Source organism: Octodon degus, unplaced genomic scaffold (genome assembly GCF_000260255.1).
Source record: "Octodon degus isolate 3935 unplaced genomic scaffold, OctDeg1.0 scaffold00140, whole genome shotgun sequence".
Classification (NCBI taxonomy): Eukaryota; Metazoa; Chordata; class Mammalia; order Rodentia; family Octodontidae; genus Octodon; species Octodon degus.
In genome coordinates, this window is record NW_004524716.1 from 3,659,499 (window position 1) to 3,668,108 (window position 8,610).

Consider the following 8,610-nt stretch of genomic DNA (forward strand, 5'->3'; position numbering starts at 1 on the left):
AAATCTTGCTAAATCACTAAGCTGCTGAGGTTGGGCTCCAAATTAGACACCTTTGCCTCAGCCTTCCAATGTACTGGGATTACAGGTGTGCACCACCACATCCAGCTCCTACCCTAACTTTCAGATAAGCAGCGAGAGCCTTAGATTCCCATCCCCAACTCTACCGAGGGGGGCAGATAGGAGGTGGGAGAAATTTTTTTTTTTATTTTAGGGAAGGGTCTACAGGGTGTTCAGGGTCTCAGTACTAGATCAGAGTCTACTTATGGCCTCCCAAGAGCTGGGATTACAGGCGCATGCCACCATACCCAGTCTCAAATGCCATCTCAGCATGCCCCAGGGGCGGGGCCTGCACAGCAGGCCAGGGGTTTGAACCCCCAGCTCCTGTGCCTGCTGGCAGGTGCTTTCATTCGCTGAGCTACTTGACCGGCCCCAAGAGAAATGTCTGAAGAGGGTAAAACAGAGGATTGCTTGGCTGGGGAATGTCAAGGAGAGCTGAAAGGAAGGATTCAGGGTCAGTGGAGTGTCAGATGAGAGCTCACTCCGTAGTGAGCCTTCCCCAGCTCTCTCTCCGCTCTGTTCAGTCTCCTCCTGAGGAGGGTGCCAGGGTCTTTGAAGAACGCCAACCAGCTCAAGAGAAAGGAGCTAAAGACGTTCACCTCACCCAGTGAACTAGGTTTAGGTTACCATAAAGACCAGAACACATGGGCCCACCTATACTCAGAGAGTCTTCTAGAAACATTGTACTTGCGCTGAGCAAGCTGTGCTCTGCTGTGAGTTAGGTCTTGTGCGGAGCAGGAATTTCAGGCTGTGCTTGGCCCGGAGGGACTCAGTCCTGTAAAGCAGCAGTTTGCCCCATTTGCAGTGCGGATGCTGAGGCAGGAGCACCTGCCTGTGCCGTAAGATAACCAACGTGTGCTGGACACAGAGCTTAGCGAGAAAAAGACCCCTTCGCCGCACAGCGCAATCGTAGGGCACAAACTGGTAAATCGTGCTAATAAAGAACTGCCACCTGTAGGTTTGTCACGTTAAGTCAGGAGCACATGGACAGATGATATACTGATAACACAAAACCGGTCCTGTGAGCTGCTCAGAGGCACCAAGCCCTGAATGATCCAGCACCCTCACCTGCACCACATAAGGAGGAGCACCCACCATGTGGGGTACTCTGGTGACACACACCAGCCTGTCATCTCATCAGACCACGTGGTGACTGTGTCTCGAGGTCCCCAGGCAGAGAGCTCTGGCTCTCCATTCCCTGGTTTTTCTCTACCTTGTCTGACTCAGCCCCCGCAAGCTGCCTGCTGCCCCCACTTGGGCTTTGAACCAACCCTGCTTTCCGGAAGCCCGGCACCTTTAATAAACTCAGCCTCATCTCTACCTGTTTTCTTTTTCTTTTCGTTCTTTTTTTCTTTTTCTTTCTTTTTTTTTTTTTTTTTTTTTTTTGGCAGGGCCTTAATATATGGTTCAGGCTGGCCTTGAACTCACTGTATAGCCCAGGCTCAATCAATCACCTGTCTAGCCTCCCAAATGCTGGAGTTACAGGCACGCACCACCATGTCTAGCGGGTTTGCAATCTTGTCTGGCCACCTCTGGTGACTTTTCTCATCTCTGTGAGCTCTCTGGCTTTGCTTTCAGTTCCCGCTCTGAATTCTGCAGTCACTCTTCACCCTTTTCTAGCTGTTTTGAAACCTAAACACTATCGTGTGAAATATGATATATCACTTGCATGTTACAGGTATTAGTAATTAAAATATGGATAAAAGGAGGCAGTCATGGACAGACTGGACCAGCTGCTAGAAAAAAGAAGAAAATAAAGCAGTTATGGTGGTGCACATCTGTGATCCCAGCACTCTGGGAAGCCAAGACAGGAAGATCACAAATTCAAGCCCAGCCTGGCAACTCAAGGATTTAGCAAGATCAAAACTAAATAAATGGGGGCCAGGGAGATGGCTCAGTAGGATAAGCGCTTGACTGGCAAACGCAAGGATCTGAGTTCAATCCCCGGTTCCACCAAAAAAAAAAAAAAAAAAAAAAAAACAACACAAAAAACAAACAAACAAAAAAAAAACCCTAAATAAATAAAAAATAAAGTAGGATGATAGGAAGAGAGTAAGGAAGATATAGCTTAGTGAGAGGCTCTGTGTTCAGTCCCTAGGAGTGGGACTTGGGAGATAAAAAAGGGAAGATTGAAATAGAAGAACCTGATACCTCCCAACCCACTGGTTAGTAAGTGAAGTCTTAAGTACTCCACTAGAGAAGGCTGTTGAGGTTGATAGAACTTGTGAACACACAGTTATTCCAGAAACCCTGACAGCATAGAAAGACACATAAGTTCTATGTGGATGGTGTATTTTGTTCACAACATACAAAGGTTAAATTTTTCAGAATGTAACATTGTGATGTGGTTACATCAATTTGTAGCCAACTAGGAAGTTAGAGGGAGCGGTACTCACCAGGAAGGCACTTACTCCGAGTTCCTAAAACCACCCTCAGGTTTAATAGTTCACTGGGGCTAATGGGACACCCAGAAAACCATTACATGTACAGTTCTAGCTTACTAAGGGAAAATGTGCCATTCCTGAGGACAGACCAGTACGCTTAGCAGCACGTCTCTGAAATGCTCCTTTCGCATCCCTAAGACTCTTGCCAAGTCAAGGGGATGCTTTAAGCAAACTGGGGCCACACTGTCCAAACCAGTATTATCTAAAGGACCACCAGGAGCCAGGCCAATTAGTGATACTGTAGAAACTGCCTTCCTGACTATGCGAACTCAGCGGTTCTGTGTGATGCGGGTCACACAATGGAACAAAGCGTGCTAGTGATGTCAGCGCTGTATAGCTTAATCCAGCAGTCGCTGGCCTTTTGATACCCCGGACTGGTTTTGTGGAAGACAGTTTTTCCACAGACCAGGGAGTGGGAGATGGTTTCCTGTGATTCAGCATATTACATTTATTATAAAGTTTATTGTTGTTATTACAGTGTAATTTACAATGAATGATTATACAACTCACCGAAACACAGAAGACCTTAACTTGTTTTCACAAGGAGTAAAGGGAGACAGCGATACTTGAAGAGTGCTGCTTATGTGCGGCCTGCTGCGGAAGCTTGACTTGGTTGCTGCTACTGCAGAAAGCCTCACGTCTCGAGACAGAACGTTGGAAGAGAGTTCAGTGAACTAGAGCGCCTGCTTTGGCAGAGCGCAGGGGCCGGGCTTCCATCCCCGCTCCCCCGTGCCGCGCTGGCCCAGCCCCCGGGTGCACTGAGACAGCGATGGAGAGCGGGCGGCGCACGCCTGAAGTCCCAGCTCCACTTGGGAGGCTGGAAGCAGGAGCATCGCTGTGAGTCCGATCTACGTAATGAGACTCTGCATTTGTATTTGATACAGAGTCTCATTACATACATAGTAGGAAATGGAAGCAGTGCTCTCGCGGCCAGCTCGGGTTATTCCCCAACTTGACTTGCAATAAAGAGCTAACGGGTAGGGCTGGTGAGATGGCTCAGTGGTCTAAAGCACCTACTTAGAACAAGCTTAACAAAGCACAGGAACCGCGGTTCAATCCCCCACCACCACATTCCAGCCAGCCGCGCCCCCTGGTGGGCTGAGCTGGCCACACACACAGAAAACACACACATAAATAAATAAATTAGAAAAAAAAAAAAAAAGAGCTAACCGGTACGTGAAGCTGCCTCGAACGCGCTTTGAAGGCCACCATCGTTAGTGCTCTCCAGCGAGCAGTCGATGCTCTTCCAGCGCAAAGCCCGATCGCCTGGCTTTTGGCAGTGGGAAATGGACCCACGCTCTCCCCTCGGGGGCCGGTTTCTGATTAAGAATTACGGCTCCCACGTGTGACAGCTGGTGCAGGCGTGCATGTAGCAGCTGATAGAAAGGTGGTTCAGGCTCAGTTTTGGTTGGTGTACTTCAGGCAACACAGACTGCACGCTTCCCAGGGAGCTGGTGTTGTGCAGCACGCACCTGCTGCCGCGGCCTTTCGGGGGGTTCCTGCCTCTTCAACATCCACCCCCTCCTTATTTGCAGAAGCATTATTTACACGTTTCCTTCTATTTTTCTTCTTGTCTCTTCCTTTCCTCTCCCTCCTCTCAAACTTTTTCTTCCTATTTCTAAATATCTGTTATACATTTTGGTCCTTATTTATGCTTTTAGCTACTTAGGCCAGAGAAATAATGCAATACTGAAACATGTGTGTCTTATTTCACTTAAGAGTATGATCTCTTCCTGTGTGTGTGGCCAGCTCAGCCCACCCTGGGGGTGGGGCGGGCTGGCATGTGGTGCCCGGGGATCGACTCGGGGTCCCTGCGCTCCGCCTAAGTTCGCCTACGCAGGTGCTTTCGACCACTGAGCTACCTCGCCAGCCCAAGAGGATGATCTCAAAGTGCATCCACTTAGCTAGAAATGTCTCAAGCTTATCCTTCTCTATGGCAGAGTAGTACTCCATTGTGTTTTTAAAAAACCCCACATGCTCTTTATGCATTCATATGTTGATGAGCATTTGGGCTGTTTTCAAAATGTAGCTATTAAACACTATGCCATTATGTGTACATGGGTGTGCATATGTCAGTGTAGTGTGATGCTTTTAATTCTTTCGGGAGTATACTAAAAGTGGGAATAGCAAATGAAACCTCTAGTTTTAGGGGTTTTTTTTTGGGGGGGTCTTATTTATTTATTTATTTATTTATTTTGTATTTTAGGGAAGGGTCTACAGGGTGTTCAAGGTCTCAGTACTAGACCAGACCCGTGGTGATCCGCCTGTTTACAGCCTCCCAAGAGCTGGGATTACAAGCGCGCGCCTCCACACCCAGTCTCAGTTGCTGTCTCAGCGAGCCCAAGGGGCAGGGCCAGCACAGCAGGCCCGGGGATTGAACACTCCCCCCCATCACACATCCCTGTGCCTGCTTGCAGGGCTTTAATCCACTGAGCTATTGGGCCGGCCCTCTTTTGTCCTTCTGAGATGGGGTCTCCTTATGCAGTCCAGGCTGGCTCTGAGGTTGCTTTGCAGCTGAGGCTGACCGTGAGTGATTCTCCTGCCTCCGTCTCCTGAGTGTGGGGATGACAGGACACATCAGCTAGTTGTAGATGCCTGAGGAAACCCCACACTGACTTGGACAGTGATGGTGCCAGTCTACACTGCACTCCCACCAACAGTGGAGAAGGGCTCCTTTTTCTCCACGTCCTTACCAGTAATTGTTGGTTGATATCTTGATAATAGCTATCCTTTCTGGAGTGAGATGAAATCTCCACATGATTTAATTGGCATCTCTTGAATTTCCTGTGACAGTTGACCATTTTTTCATGTATTTCTTTCTTTTTTCTACATTTTCATCAGAGAAGAATATATTCATTTCACATATTCAGTTTGGAACTGGGTCTTTAAATTGGGGGGGGTTGATTTTTTTTTGTTTTAGTTCTTCATATATTCTAGATATTACTTTTTTTTTTTTGCCAGCTCAGCCCACCCTGAGGGTGGGGCTGGCGCTACATGCGGTGCCAGGGATTGAACTGCGGTCCCCTGTGCCTGCCTAAGCTTGCCTAAGCAGGCACTTCAGACTGCTGAGCTATCTCACTGGCCCCTAGATATTATTAGTTCCTGGTCAGAGGAACAACTGACAAAAAAAATTCTCTGTTAGGCTACCTTCCCTCTGCTGGTGGCTTCTTTGGCTGTACAAAAGCTTTTTAATAAGGTGAGAGATTGGAGTTGTTGGGTCTTTGTGATAATTCCTGAGAAAGCAGAGTCTTTGCCTCTATCATTGTCTTCAAAAGTTCTACCTGTTTTCTCTTCCAGAAAATTTAGTGTTTCTTCTTATATTATTTAGATCTTTGATTGACTTCAATTTAACGTTAGTGCAAGGTGAAAAATATGGGTCTATTTTTAATCTTTAGCACATAGAGAGTCAGTACTTCTAGCACCATTGATTTTATAGGCTATCTTTCTTCCAGGGAAGTTGTTTGCTTCCTTTGTCAAAGACAAAGTGGCTTAGTATGTCTGGAGTTGTTTCTCCATCTTCAGATCTGCCCAATTGATCCTCAGATCTGTTTTTTTTCCCCCAGTGCCATGCCATTTTTATCACAGTAGCTTTGTAGGATAGTTTTACACTGGGGTGATGGGCATTCTGACTGCCAGTGTCTTACTGAGGACTTTTGCGTTTGTGTTCATTAGGGAGACGGCGCTGTAGCTCTCTTTTTTAGTTGGACCCTTCTCTGGTTTTAGCATCAGTGTTGTTCAGTCACTAGGAACAAAGGTGAGAGTGTTGCTTCCCTTTTAACTTCATTAAAAAGTTTGAAAAATATCAGCATTAAGTCTAAATTTCTTGTAGAATTCACCAGGGAATCCATCAGGACCTGGACTTTTCTTTTTTGGTAACCTTTAAATTCCACTTCCAATTTCTCTGACTAATATTGTTTATTTAGAATTTTTATATGTTCTTGGCCCAGCTTTGGTAATTCATACATAGCTAGGAATCTGCCCGTTTCTTTTGTTTTCCATCTTATAAGAGCACGGGCTCTTGAAGTAGCTATTGCTAATATGCTGAACTGTTCCATGGTTTGTTGTGATGTAACGCTTTTCATTACTTGTTATATGGATTTGAGTCTTTTCTTTCTTTTTCTTTTTTTGAGAAGATTGGCTAAGGGTTTGCCAATTTTGCTTAATTTTCTTTTTTTAAAATTTTTTTTGGTGGAACCGGGGATTGAACTCAGGCCTTGTGCTTGCCAGGGAAGCGCTTCTTAATTTTCAAAGAGCCAACTCTATAATTCATTGATTCTTTGTATTGTATTCTCAGTCTCCATTGCATTAATTTCTGCTGTGCTCTTCATAATTTCTCCCCTCCCACAAACTTTGGGCCTAACCTGTTTTTTTTTTTTTTCTTTTTCCTAGAAATCTGAGGTTCAATATTAGATTGTTCATTTGAGCTCACTCTTTTTCTGATATGGGAGTTCACCACCATAAATATCCCTCATAGAACTGGGGAGATAGCTTGGTGGTTTAATTGCCTGCCTGGCAAGCACAAGGTCCTGAGTTCGATTCCCAGTACTGCATGCCATGCTGGCTCCAGAATCCCAGTGCACTATACCAGCCCTGGAACTGGGTGTGGTGGTGCATGCTTGTAATCCCAGAGCTGGGAGGCTGAGACAGGAGGATCACTATGAGTGTGAGCTGCATAGCAAGACCTGTATCAAATGAGATAAATAAATAAGTATCCCTCATAGGACTCCTTTCATTGCATCCCATAACTTCTGGCATGTGATATTGGTATTATCATTCAATTGTACAAACTGTCTAATCTCGTATGTAATTTCATTTATGCCTCATTGGTTGTTGAGGAGGGTGTTATTTAATGTATATATGTTTATGAAGTTTTTCTATTATCTTTTGCCATTGATTTCCAATTTTATCGTGCTGTGGTCTGATGATAAACATGGGATAATTTCAAATGCTTTGCATTTATTTAAGTACGTTCTGTGAGCCATCTCATGGTCTGTTTTGGAGAAGGTCCCATGTACACCCGAGAAGAAAGAGTATTCAGATGTCGTGAGATGGGAAACTATAGACATCTACTAAGTCTATCTGTTCAAAAGTTTGAGGGCCAGCCAGATTGCTCAGTGGACTAAAGTGCCTGCTTAGGCTGGTGCAGGGACTGGGGTTCCATCCCCCGAACTCTGGGCGGTGCCAGCCCTGCCCCCACCCCCGGGATGCGCTGAGGCAGCAACTGAGACTGGGTGTGGTGGTGTACCTGTAATCCCAGCACTTGAGAGGCTGGAAACAGGAGGATCATTACAAGTCTAATCTGTGTGGTGAGACCCTGTATTAAAATACAAAAAATAAAATAAAAGCTTGGTTCAATTTTCTTATATTTTGTTGATTTTTTTTTTTTTTTTGGTCTAGTTGTTCTCTCTGTGACAGTGGGGTACTGAGTTTCCCCCATGACAATTGTATTAGTCCTTATTTGATTTTTATGTCTATTAATATATTTGGTTTGTATGGCTGGGTACATTGGTATCTGGTGCATATGTATTTATGAGTCTTATCTCTTCTTCTTAAATTGTTCCCTTTACAAGGATGTAATGCCCTTCTTTGTCTCTCACAATCAGTCTTGGGTGAAAATCCACTTTACCTGCAATTAGAACAGCTACTTTTTTCCAGGTTCCATCCCACATAAAATATTGTTTTCCATTCTGTCACTTTCACACTATAAATTTATTTTTGAATTAAATACTTTTCTTGTATTCAACATATTGTTAGGTCTTGCCTTCAGATCCATTCTTCCTGTCTTTTTCTTTTGATTGGTGAATTGAACCCATTAACATTGGTAGTTATGGGCCAGGGAGATAGCTTGGCAGTTTAAACTCCTACCTGACAAGCACAAGGATCTGAGTTTGATCCCTGGTACCACATGCTGGGCCAGCCCCAGGAACCTGAGTGTGCTGTGCCGGCCACTGAAGCGGGGCGTGGTGGTACATGCCTCTAATCCCAGTGCTGGGGAGGCGGAGACAGAAGGATTACTGTAAGTCCAAGCTGCTAGCAAGATCTTATACCAAATAAATAAAAGATTAAAGAAAAACATTGGGGATGGGGAAATGGCTCAGTGGAATAAGCA